This window comes from Podarcis vaucheri (genome assembly GCF_965113315.1).
Source record: "Podarcis vaucheri genome assembly, chromosome: 3".
Classification (NCBI taxonomy): Eukaryota; Metazoa; Chordata; class Lepidosauria; order Squamata; family Lacertidae; genus Podarcis; species Podarcis vaucheri.
In genome coordinates, this window is record NC_138761.1 from 7902584 (window position 1) to 7915551 (window position 12968).

Consider the following 12968-nt stretch of genomic DNA (forward strand, 5'->3'; position numbering starts at 1 on the left):
GGAGGGCGGGATATAAATAATTTATTATTATTATTATTATTATTATTATTATTATTATTATTATTATCATTATCATTATTATTAACCCTAGTCTCACAAGCTTCTCAGCTACTTTGCCTGCAAGAAGACAGCATATTAATGAAAATAACATTAAAGTGTATTATATAATGAATTCAGATTATCCTCCACCAGAGCCAGGGCCTTCTCAGTGATGGCTCTGACCTGGTGGAATGCTCTGTCCCATGAGACCAGGGCCCTGCTGGATTTAACTTCCTTCTGCAGGGCCTGTAAGGCAGAGTTATTCTGCCTGGCTTTCGATTTGAACTTAGCCTGATCTTTTATTTTCCTTCCTTCCTTCCCTCCCCTTCCCCTTTTTATGAAGATTACCCACTCTGGCAGTGGCGTAGCGTGGGGGGGGCGGGGGGGCGGCCGCACCGGGCGCAACATCTGGGGGTTAGGGGGCGCAAATCTATGGGTTAGGGGGCGCAAATTACTTGCCTTGCCCCGGGTGCTGACAACCCACGCTACGCCACTGCACTCTGGGATCCCACAGCTAACTCTCCCCTGGTCTCCTCGCTGGCCCAAATAGGCCTAATTTAGCCAGCTGGCTCTGGTGATCATCTAAGGTTTATTGGATGGATTTCCCCCCTAAATAGATTTTTGAATTTTGAATTTATTGTTATTCACGTTTTATACTGTATTTTATGCTGTTTTTTGTTGCATCAGTTAAGTGTTTTAAATTTGTTGTTAGCTGCCCTGAGCCTGGTTTTCTGAACTGGAAAGGGTGAGATATGAAAAAAAAAATATTATTAATATTATTATTATTATGGATGTATGTGCGCAAAATTAGATACATGTCTGCAGTTCAGTTTTTCCTTTTCTTTTAAATTACAATCTGCTATGGAAATGTAGACAACTCAAGAATGGAAAAACGCAAAACTGAGAGAAACCAAAATTGACAGGTTTACCCACTCAAAAGTGTTAGGAAAAAATTATAAATAATCTTGCCGCTGTATCTCTTCCCACCTCTGTGTTTTCTTTACATAGAAGGCTTGAGACAACAAGGCTCAGCTTTCTGAGGCTTCGTTTTCCTTTGGGTACCTTTTGAATAACTTCTCAATCAAGGATTTAAAAACTGTGCTTGTTTTGCATGTGGGTCTACGCCTTTCCATATCCAAGTTAAGATAATGATACAGGAATATCCAAAATTGAGCATAGGAGGTGGGGGAAAAACCTCTTCCCATCAATGACTTTTTCATAACAGGGTTCGTCTGGAATGACCACTTACCTGGGAGTGCTGGGGATTAGTAGTTTGAGGCCTGAGATAGCATAGACTAAGGTCATCTTCTGCTCTGAGTGGCCATGCTGGGGGGACAGCAATGCCTCCCGCCATGGCTGCACAGTTTGATGGGAGGTGCCCCATTCAAGCAGGCCCAATGGGTCATTCAGGTGACAGTAGGTGGGGGAAGAGTAGGGGGATGTCAAGATTTATGATTTCCCTCTCACACCGAGGACGTGGCAAGCTGGCGGTTTAATTACGCTTAGATTTATTAGTCTTTACACAGTAGTTTCAGTCCGAGCTCACAGCTCAGTCATCTGCTGCTGCTGCTGATGATGTTGAACTCACTAAAGGCCAGTTTCTTCTCCAACAGTATCTCCTGAGCTCTGCGAGTGCGGCTTTCTCCAGACTGAAGTACAGAGTGTTTGAGAACTGGGACATTCGCAGGGAAACCAAAATGCTTATTTACAAAGCTATTGTACTACCAGCCTTACTATACGCTTGTGAAACATGGGCCACTTATAAACACCATCTCCAACTCCTCGAAAGATTCCATCATCACATGAACTGATATCTGTTTTCCCCATCTCTGAAAATAATATCTGAAAATAATGCAATAGAAACATTTTTTGCAGGCAACAAAACATTTCTCTCACATACAAGACCATACACACATTGTGCCCCACTCACAGAGATACACTCAAAGAGATACACTCTTCCTATCTGTCCAAATGGACCTCTCTTACTCCATCTCACAGACTACCTGTCGCACACATACATCATGTATTGAGTCTAAAGTCATTCTACTCTACAGCAATTAAGATGTTCCCACTGTTGTTGCAGTCCGAGCTGTGGTGTCCAGTGTCACATCTTGTCTGTCTTTTGGAGATCAGTTTCAGTAAATGCACCCTGATGATGTGAACGGAGTGTTTGTGTTGGGATACTGCCAGGGAGACAAAGTCCATCATGGCCCCAAGCCGTCTGCCGGACGATCCATCGATCTCCTGTAGGCACGCAGTATCAGCAATTAGCGACATGAGTTTCCTGAAATAGCTTGCCACATTCCGGAGCTCATGTACACTCTATCAGCAGATAATTCACAGCAAAAGTCACACTCAGGAGAGCACTATTTACAAGTTTGATTCAGCGTTGATCAGAACAAAGAAAGACATGACTGCCTGCGTCAGTGTCTCCAGACAGAGAGAGAAAACGAAAGCAACAGGAAACATAAACATCCTGTGAACAGGAAATGTGCAGACTCTGTGACTCACAGCCTGCTCCCTTTTAAGGTGGAACGGAAATATCCTAACAGTTTGTGGGGATGTGACTTGTGAAATAAACCAGTTGACCAGGTGGGTCCAGGGCAAGATTAATGCTTCCTTGCATGAGGGAGTGTTGACTAACCACTGCCTTATAGGACTAATTCTGTAGGATGGGCCTTGATGCCTGTGAAGGGAAAGGACTGTTTAAAAGAAATAAGAACTTGGGTGATAATTATGCTGGGAATTATGCAGTCAATTTGCTTCCTTTATCCAGCAATGACTGACAAATAAGCGATTTGGATGGTTGGCTCTGACCCCCTTTTCCTTTATATTTCTCTTTAGAATGATATAAAAATATTGCTTGATTGAGTGATAGTGGTGGCTCCTCTTTTTGTAAATTCTTTCGTCCTATTATTATTTTTTAAGTGCATGTCCTGGTGGAAGCCATGAATATCATACAACGTGACAGTAGAATAATTCTGCGAGGATTGGGGCAGGGGCGAAATGCAGCCAGCCTCCTGTGCATAGCTGTCAACTTTTCCCTTTTCTTGTAAGGAATCCTATTCGGAATAAGGGAATTTCGCTTAAAAAAAGAGAAAAGTTGACAGCTATGCTCCTGTGTACCTGTGTTCAAGCCACAAACTTCTACCACATACAGCAGTTATCACAATGTCAAAGTAATAAAAATCTCAAGGAAAGCTAGGCAATATTTTTGGGAGAAGGAGAAGTAAACATTTGCATGAGTGAACATAGTTCATTCCTGGTATAGGGCCATCATTCTCACCTTTGGAGCTGTCATTCTCATCCTGGCAATTGCAGATAGCAGCATGGCCAAAATGTTGAACACTTTCCAATAGAGTTAAAGGTCTCAGGGCACTTGATAAATGCACACACACCATTTATCTGGCGGCATTGGCTTTGATTGTGCACATTAGCAGACGATCCTGTTTCCCCACCAAAAGAAAAAAAAAAGTTTACAAGGGGAAACAATAACAAATAATCAGAGCCCAACATTCCTATGTTTCATTACAATTGGCAACATTGTCATTTCACAGTGCAGTGCTGGGAAAGAGACTTCCCCAGGGCTGGGAAGATCATGTGGAGCAAGATTGGAACTACCAGGCCAGATGGAACGCTGGACATCCTTAGATCAAAGCAGTTTCAACTCTTCATTTAGTCAACACTTTTCTAGCCTTAATTCCCACAAGGAAGCCATCTTTTGTGTGATCTCACTGTATACAAGTTGTACAAGTGATAATAAAGTATTTCAATTACTGCACACACATTCAAGTGTAAAGCATCAAGATATCTGACTGTATGTAGGCCCCTACAAGAATAGTAATCACCACCACCACCATCATCACCATCAACCAGGGCTTGAACTGGATAGGAGGATGTGCCTGTGCATGCCACCCCTGGCGCCAGCCCTCCCCCATACAAGCCACACCTCCTCCATTCAGAGTCTTTAAGAAGGTTGGAAAGGAGCTTCTGCATGTGTTTGGCTAATGACATTTGGAAGCCCCTTGGTTAAGTCCAAGGGGATGCAAATGGCACTGTGGTATAAACCACTGAGCCTTGGGCTTGCCGAATGGAAGGTCGGCAGTTCAAATCCAAATGAAGGGGTGAGCCCCCGTTGCTCGGTCCCAGCTCCTGCCAACCTAGCAGTTCGAAAGCATGCCAAAGTGCAAGTAGATAAATAGGTTCCACTCCAGCGAGAAGGTAAATGGCATTTCCGTGCACTGCTCTGGTTCGCCAGAAGTTCGTCATGCTGGCCACATGATCCAGAAAAACTGTATGCAAGCAAAAACCCATTTCCTCAGCCAGTAAAGTGAGATGAGCACCACAACCCCTGAATCGTTCGTGACTGGACTTAACTGTCAAGGGTCCTTTACCTTTACTTTACCTGGTTAAGTCCAGAACTTAACTGATGACTTACCTGGACGAAACAAAAAGCCAAGGGCAAGAAAGAGAAGGTAACAGGTCTTCATGACCATGAGAAGATGAAGACAGATGTTTGGATGGGAACTCTCTATCCCTAAAACAAGAGCCACAAAGAATAAAATATGGTGACTTCTCTCCAAAGCTGTTCATAAATTTAGTGGAACAATGGTGACTGGTGGGATTGGTAGAACAGGTGGCAGGCATCTGTTCTGTTAATTAATCAGTTTTCCACCTACTTCACTCAACAATCTTGCATTATTTCATTATTCCAGGGTACTCTTGCAGACAGATTTGAAGCAGGAGGGAAATGTTTCCTTGCTTTTGCTGGAGGGATTTATAGAGAGTGAAGGAAAGTAGAATTAGCAAGGAGTTCAGGACTGAAGAGGTTCTAGATATGCACAAAATGATAAAATGAAGAAAGTTAAAATGTTAAATGCTAAAAATGCAGAAAGAACTTTTGCAATGAAGGAAGGGAAGGGAGAAACAGAGCTCAGGTTGGTTTATGAATCCATGAAGGGGGAAAGATAGGAGCCAGTTGAAAATATTACCTCTCCTTTTCGGTGTAGCTCGCTGGTCTTGTGGTGGAGGCAATGGGTTGCCTCTTCAGCAACAGGAGGAAAGATATAAAGAGAGGGGATGTGATTTTTTTTTTAAGGCAAAAGGTTGTTGAGGAGATATGGTTAAGTGGAGGAAATATCAAGCAGTTTTCTTGACTTCTAACTAAAAGCGGCTCTGATCCAAAGTACACAATGATATAGGTGGGCAGCCATGATTCAAAGTACACAGAAGTATTGGTGGGCATCAGAAAGGGACAGGGTAGGAGGAAGGATGAAAGAAGAAAGAGGTCTCAGGGTAACCATTTGCCCAAGGACCCAACTTTTCTAAGGTTGGTTTTGTGCGTAGCTCCTGGCCAATTATTTTTAAAAGGGAGCAGTCGCAAGGCAAAGACATGAAAGCACAGGTTATATGGAATTCGAGATTATGAAAAAGCAATGCAGATGTTTGTCTGGGAACTTTATATCCCAATAAGAAAAAGCAATGGAAGAAAGCAGTAACATATTGGCTGGTCACATGGGTACCTGAAAGAGTGTCTCCACCCCCATTGTTCTGTCCAGACACTGAGGTCCAGCGCCGAGGGCCTTCTGGTGGTTCACGTGCTGCGAGAAGCCAAGTTACAGGGAAACAGGCAGAGAGCCTTCTCACTAGTGGCACCTGCCCTGTGGAACGCCCTCCCACCAGATGTCAAAGAGAAAAACAACTACCAGACTTTTAGAACACATCTGAAGGCAGCCCTGTTTAGGAAAGCTTTTAATGTTTAACAGATTATTGTATTTTAATGTTTGGTTGGAAGCTGCCCAGAGTGACTGGGGAAACCCAGCCAGATGGGCGGGGTATAAATAAATGATGATGAGATGATGATGTCCAAACCTCATGAACCAAGTTGCATGGAACTGGTAAGTGTGACATCAAAATATTAGGGAATGCACTGCTGCAACAATGTACAGCGGTACCTTGGGTTACAGACGCTTCAGGTTACAGACGCTTCAGGTTACAGACTCTGCTAATCCAGAAATAGTACCTCGGGTTAAGAACTTAGCTTCAGGATGAGATCAGAAATCGTGCGGAGGCAGTGCGAGGCCCAATTAGCTAAAGTAGTACCTCAGGTTAAGAATAGTTTCAGGTTAAGAACGAACCTCCAGAATGAATTAAGTTCTTAACCCGAGGTACCACTATATGTGCTTTTAAATTACAGTGGTACCTCAGGTTACATATGCTTCAGGTTACATACGCTTCAGGTTACAGAATCCGCTAACCCAGAAATAGTACCTCGGGTTAAGAACTTTGCTTCAGGATGAGAACAGAAATTGTGCTCCAGTGGCGCGGCAGCAGCTGGAGGCCACATTAGCTGAAGTGGTGCTTCAGGTAAAGAACAGTTTCAGGTTAAGAACGGTCCTCCGGAACGAATTAAGTACGTAACCAGGGGTACCACTGTACTTTTAAATAAAATCATTGCTTTCATTTCTCAATCTTCCTTTTTCTTTCCCAAGTATGGGGACATGGTTCACCCCTATAGTCTCTTTTTTAAGATTTAAATTGACTTCTTAGGGAGCAAGGTCTGGATACAAGTTTATTAATAACTTTTTACAAAGGACGTGTGGGTCAGTCACTTACGGACTCATTGTTAAAACCGTGTTTATGGAAGACAATATTACTTGGCTATGAGGGATCACCAAAGAAAATGAACATGTCACAGAGGAGCCCCTGAATATGAAACTTAAGATAGACCCCTTTAGGGAGGTATATATAATGAATGAAAAGCAGGTGCCCATAGCAATCCCAGAAGCATGACAGGCAGACTGCATGGCCTCCTTACATGTAGATGTTGATACTGTCTTGTGGATTCCATATTTGGACATGAGATGCACTTCCATCCACATCCCAAATGGTAATATCTCCCCAACTCATGGCTTGTGTAGTGCTTCCATTGTCCAACAATTTGTATAGCAGACCTTTGGTGGCTTATAGAATTGGCATACAGACTGTCATACAATTTCACCCCATCAGTGTCAAACATAAAAGGAGACACAGTAAACTTTTGGACTATCTGCATTATAGTTTTTATTTTTTATTAACGCATGGTCTTTGAAGATTTACACCAAATGTGCTTTTGTGATCCTTCAGCTGGTGGACAAAACAATGACAATTCCTGGATAACGCTGGTGTTCAGGTAGGAGCTGATGAATCCTCAAGCCAAGTGGCAGCAGAGATGGACCCCATCATTCAGACTCAAAACTAAGATGTTTGGAGATTATAAATTAATATTGACAAATTCACACATATCTTGATAAATTGTAAAATGCTGTTCCTGCTTCCCCCTTCTTCCTCCACTCAGCCCCACTTCTCTACAGATTTTGTGATAATAATAATAATAATACCTTTATTGTCAATGTGTTTATTCGATCTGTGTAGAATAAAATTGAGCCTCCCTCCCCCACAAACACTCAATCTCATAGCACTTTGTGTGCTTGTCCCACAATACACCAACCCCGAAAATCAGTTGCACTATATTATTTTCTGTTCATGAACTTTTAATAATAAAATTATATTTATTTATATGTATCTTTATTGTGTTTCATGACCTCCCTGATTTTGTATGTGAGCTGGAACTTGTCTGTGACTGAAATAATAAATTCATTCATTCATTCATGTATTTATTTAAATATTCTTTTGAACCTGAAAAGAAATAATTGTGAACAAAATATTATGAACATAATGAACAAAAGTCCTCTTATGTCCTACTTGCTAAACAAGTAGAGAAATATATTTATATAAAGATCTTAACCCACCAGATTTGGCAGTGGGAGCAAAACAAAAATTCAAGCATAGGAACAATACTATGGTTTTAGACCTCTCTTCTGTGTTCAGTCGTCTGAGAGCGGGCAATAAATTCCTTACTCAACTAATCAACATACCACAGATGCCCGAAAACTTTGTTGTTGCAATATTCTGCAGCGCTTCAAGTTTCCAAAGTCTCTTCTGTGCTAGCCCCCTTTGGAGCAAGTTGCAGTATTCCACCCTGGATGTAATTAAGACAGACCTGTGGCCAGATCTGATCTCTGCAGGGACCGGTGAAGATGGTGCACTGGCATAAATTGGAAAAATGTCCACCACTTTGGCATTTCCAATTAATTCACTCCTTTTGACATTCAACAAATGCACCTTGCTTTTTTTGTTGGTTGGTTGGTTGGTTGTGGTATAACTCTCACCTTACGCAGCAACGTGTTGTACTGCATTCTCCAATGTCGTTATGTTCTTTCTCACAGCTGTCTTTGCAGACGCCACCCATGTTACCACATTTTTCCTCGCCTATTACCTGAGCAAAGACTGTTCCTCCCAAAGAGAAAAAGAGGAGGAGGAGGAAGAGGAGGAGGAGGAGGAGGAGGAGGAGGAGGAGGAAGAATAAGTTACTAAGAATCCTTTTCTTTCCATTACAACTAGTGAGCTTGAAAACTGCATCTAACTAGTTATCCAGTTGCTTTCTTTTCCTCTTGGCATCATTCCATCATCTGATTGTTGGGTCTTATTGCAAATTCTGTTTTTCCTAAAAACAGTATAAACAAGGGATAGAGAGCCCCAAGGACTGTGGTACAGAACGACGGCTTGTGAAAAATGCTCTCACTGTTGCCAAGGGAAGTTGCTTCCCCATGTCTAGTTGTCATGAAGGGGCAATTATATATTTTAAGGTGGGGGTCACAGTTGGGGAGACCAGCACACTGAGACTTCCCTCCAAGTTGCACCCCATCCAGCTTTTGTTGGAGGTTTCTATTGCCACCAAAAGCAACATTTTCCTAAATTCAATTGCCATGCAGAACACAATTTCTAAGTGGGGCAGTGGTGCTTCAACCTGGCATGGCTGACCCAAGACCTGTTGGCACCTGAAGCATACCATGAAAAGGTACCATCACCCACTAGGGAAGAAGGGGTGAATGAAGGGAGGGAGGAATGAAAAATCTACATTGGGAACAACTGGAACAAATACATAGTTGTGTTTTGCCTAGTCATTTCAGTGTAAAAGTAGCAATCAATGGCCCAACAACTAGCCATCTCCACAAAGGGAATCGTTTCAGTGGAAGAAGCCTAGGGAGTTCTAGGAGAATATGAGCAAGACAGGGAAGTTAGATCCCCAGCAGTGAGCTGAATGCAAACACATTTGGAATACTGGGTACAGCTTTGGTTGCCTAACCTCAAAAGGGAGCTGGACTAATAACTTACCTGGATCAGCTGAGAGGATTAAGGCAATGGCAAGAAGGAAATAGTAACAGGTCTTCATGGCTTTGGTTAGGCAAAGGTCGGTGTTTAGCTAGGAACTCTATATCCCTAAAAGAAGAGATGCCATGACTGAAACAGAATATTTATAGCACTCTGAAAATTGCAAGGGATCCATCTATTTAAGCTAGGGCTGAGCTCACATTTCACAATAAAAAAAAAATCTGATGAGGGTGGTTCCTCCTGAAAAGTTGTGAAATAGCCTCCCAAATTCCACCACCCATGAATTTTGGGGGAAAGATGAGGCTCTAACTTGAATAGCATTTACCAGTACTTTTATTGTACTCCATTCTCTGCCCTTGGAAATAGGGGCCCCTATTTGAGGTTTCATTAGCAAAAATTGCATGACTGCACCCCCAATGCAGTAGTGGACTTTGGGCTTTATAGTTTCAGCAGCGCCCTGTGCAACACTCATTCCCCTCCTCCCGGCCACTTGCTTTCCATTGCCACTTGTTCATCATTGCTGCAGTGTCCCCTGTGGCACCCTCTTGTTCCGGAGCCCAGTGCAGGTAAACCAGTCACATGCCCCTAAATCTGCCTTTGCCCAAGGAAGTCAAAATAGCCCAGCCCCAGACCAGCTCATGAAATTATGGGTGAAAATTTGCTGTTATAAAAAGGAGAAGATCTACTCAAATTCCCTTCACTCACCAGTTTCACTACAATTCTCGATCAGTGTGACTCTTCCCAAGGTGCAGGGGGTCTTGGGCGGAAATGGCAGTGAAGTTCTCACTCTGCTAAAATCCAATCCCTTGAGTGCATCCTTTTTATAGCTACTTCACAGCAGTTACAGCCTTCCTTATGGAACCACATGATCCAAATCTCCACAGAGGATTGGCGCTCCCTGCCTGAGGCATAAAGATCAATTCTGAAGCTCTCACAAGTGCTCCAGGCAAGAACGACCCCTTCACAGGATGGTACAACTGCAACATTCTCTCATTTTGACACTGATATCTCCTCAGTCTCGGCAGAGAGCACATTTATAGTATCTCATGTGCTCTCATGTGCTCTCTATATTATGCTCTCTATATTATGAGATGCTATAAAACAGGCATGTCCAACTCCCAAGAGACTGTGATCTACTCACAGTATTAAAAAACTGGCAGTGATCTATTTACGGAGCTTAAGTTGTTGAGCTTCTTTGGGGGGGGGGTTGTAGTGGATCACAGAAGGTCCAAAGATCAACCAGGATTGACCAGTAGATCACAATCAGCCTCTTGGACGATAGTGCTGCTATAACAGCCTGCACTATTTGCCTCAGGTTATTACTATATTCATCCCAACGTGAAGGATAAAATTATGCTGATGGGTCCCAGATTGGCCTCAAAGTCCAGGATACTGTGGACTTGCAACAGCATAGGCTGTTGCAAGCTTCCTGGGGAAACACACATTGGATTTAACATAAGAAGTTCTAAGACATTATTTCACTCAATTACAACCATTTAAATAAAAATAAAAATGGTTGCATTCTGAGACCCGCATTGCCTTCGAAGACCCATTCATCCTCCGCCTCTGCCCCTTCATAAAGCAAAACATCTTTGTTTGTAAAGATTATATCTTGGCTACAGTACGTACAATGCAATCTGCTTCTTCTTGACTTCTGGGCAATTAAGAAAGCACAGCAAGGTATTTAATGGCATTTCCTGAACCCAATTCAGGGTCCATGATGTCCAGCACTCAGTTTCCTCCAGAGCTGCCAGTCATGAATTAATGGGAAGCTCAGAAAAAGTGCAGAGAAGCAGGAGTCACAGGCATACATTGGCTGCGTGTGTGTGATTTAAGCTCTTTAGAACCCATGAGAGATCATGGTGTATCAACCAACCAACCTAACAAACAAACAAACAAACAAACAAACAATACTGTTCTCAAAGCTCAATATTCTATTAGGAAATCATGGTTAATAAACACAGGTAATGTAGCCCTTCAGATGAGATCCACCTTTTGCCTGCTATGGAGGGTGAGATAAATTTCTTTTTATTGAAGAAGAGAGAGAATATACTGAAACCTCCATAACTTCCCAGATGCCTTTGCTCATATGTAGTGATGTCCACTAGCTGTTCAGTAAATAACCGGAATAAGAAAACCAACTATGTCAGATACTCCATTCTCTCTGTGCAATTAATGGTTTGCATTTTCAGTGAGGTTTGGTGTGTACAGCTTGGCTGCGATATGCTGATGCAGTTATGTTAACCAGGGTTTGAGAAGGCTGCTGATTTCAGTTTCCTCCAGTTTCTCATATCTCCATTTTCAAATTCATTTCAACACCTTTTTGCAGAAGAGTCATCGTAATTCATGCTTGCGGCAGTTGGGTTAATGCCGCCCAGAGTAATAATAATAATAATAATAATAATAATAATAATAATAATAATAATTTATTATTTATACCCTACCCATCTGGCTGGGTTTCCAGGCAGAGGACAGCTTCCAGCCAAATATTAAAAACAATACAGCATCAAACATTGAAAACTTCCCTAAACAGGGCTGTTTCAGATGTCTTCTAAAAGTATGGTACAGTGGTAATTTGGGTTAAGAACTTAATTCATTCTGGAGGTCCGTTCTTAACCTGAAACTGTTCTTAACCAGAAGCACCACTTTAGCTAATGGGGCCTTCTGCTGCTGCTGTGCCACCGCGCCGCGATTTCTGTTCTCATCCTGAAGCAAAGGTCTTAACCTGAGGTACTATTTCTGGGTTAGTGGAGTCTATAACCTGAAGCGTCTGTAACCTGAGGTACCACTGTACATTGTTTTTCTCTTTGGCATCTGGTGGGAGGGCATTCCACAGGGCAGGTGCCACAACCAAGAAGGCCCTCTGCCTGTTTCCCTGTAACTTGGCTTTTCCCAGTGAAGGAACCACCAGAGGGCCCTTGGCGCTGGACCTCAGTGTCGGGGCAGAACGATGGGGGTGGAGATGCTCCTTCAGGCAGCCATGTGACCACCACAATGTGTTACTGCTTTCTTCCATTGCTTTTTCTTATTGGGATATAGTTCCCAGACAAACATCTACATTGCTTTTTCATAATCTCGAATTCTATATAACCTGTGCTTTCATGTCTTTGCCTTGCGACTGATCCCTTTTCAAAATAACTGGTCAGATGAGCTATGCACAAAACCAACCTTAGAAAAGTTGGGTCCTTGGGCAAATGGTTACACTGAGACCTCTTTCTTCTTTCATCCTTCCTCCTACCCTTTCCCTTTCTGATGCCCATCAATACTTCTGTGTACTTTGAATCATGGCTGCCCACCTATATCATTGTGTACTTTGGATCAGAGCTGCTTTTAGTTAGAAGCCAAGAAAACTGCTTGACATTTCCTCCACTTAACCATATCTCCTCAACAACCTTTTGCCTTAAAAAAAATTACATCCCCACATTGCCCAACAATTTTATAAATGTTAGACCAGGCATCCCCAACCTTCGGCCCTCCAGGTGTTTTGGACTACAATTCCCATCATCCCTGACCACTGGTCCTGTTAGCTAGGAATCATGGGAGTTGTAGGCCAAAACATCTGGAGGGCCGCAGGTTGAGGATGCCTGAGTTAGACACTCCATTCTCTCTGTGCAATTAATGGTTTGCATTCTCCGTGAGGTTTGGTGTGTACAGCTTGGCTGCAGTATGCTAATACTGTTATGTTAACCAGGGTTTGAGAAGGCTGCTGATTTCAG

At 42.7% G+C, this 12968-nt stretch overlaps 2 long non-coding RNA genes across 2 annotated transcripts; both read right to left on the reverse strand.

Annotated features, from left to right (window-relative positions):
* Window positions 1-1530: 1530 nt before the first annotated feature.
* On the reverse strand, window positions 1531-4808 carry LOC309529795. Its single transcript, XR_014218466.1, has 4 exons — window positions 4719-4808; window positions 4478-4568; window positions 3326-3485; window positions 1531-1868 (listed from the first exon to the last, which is right to left on the reverse strand). It is a non-coding gene; the product is annotated as an uncharacterized lncRNA (long non-coding RNA).
* Window positions 4809-7076: 2268 nt separating this feature from the next.
* On the reverse strand, window positions 7077-10042 carry LOC309528925. The gene is made up of 4 exons (XR_014217989.1): window positions 9958-10042; window positions 9256-9360; window positions 8250-8367; window positions 7077-7275 (listed from the first exon to the last, which is right to left on the reverse strand). It is a non-coding gene; the product is annotated as an uncharacterized lncRNA (long non-coding RNA).
* Window positions 10043-12968: the final 2926 nt, after the last annotated feature.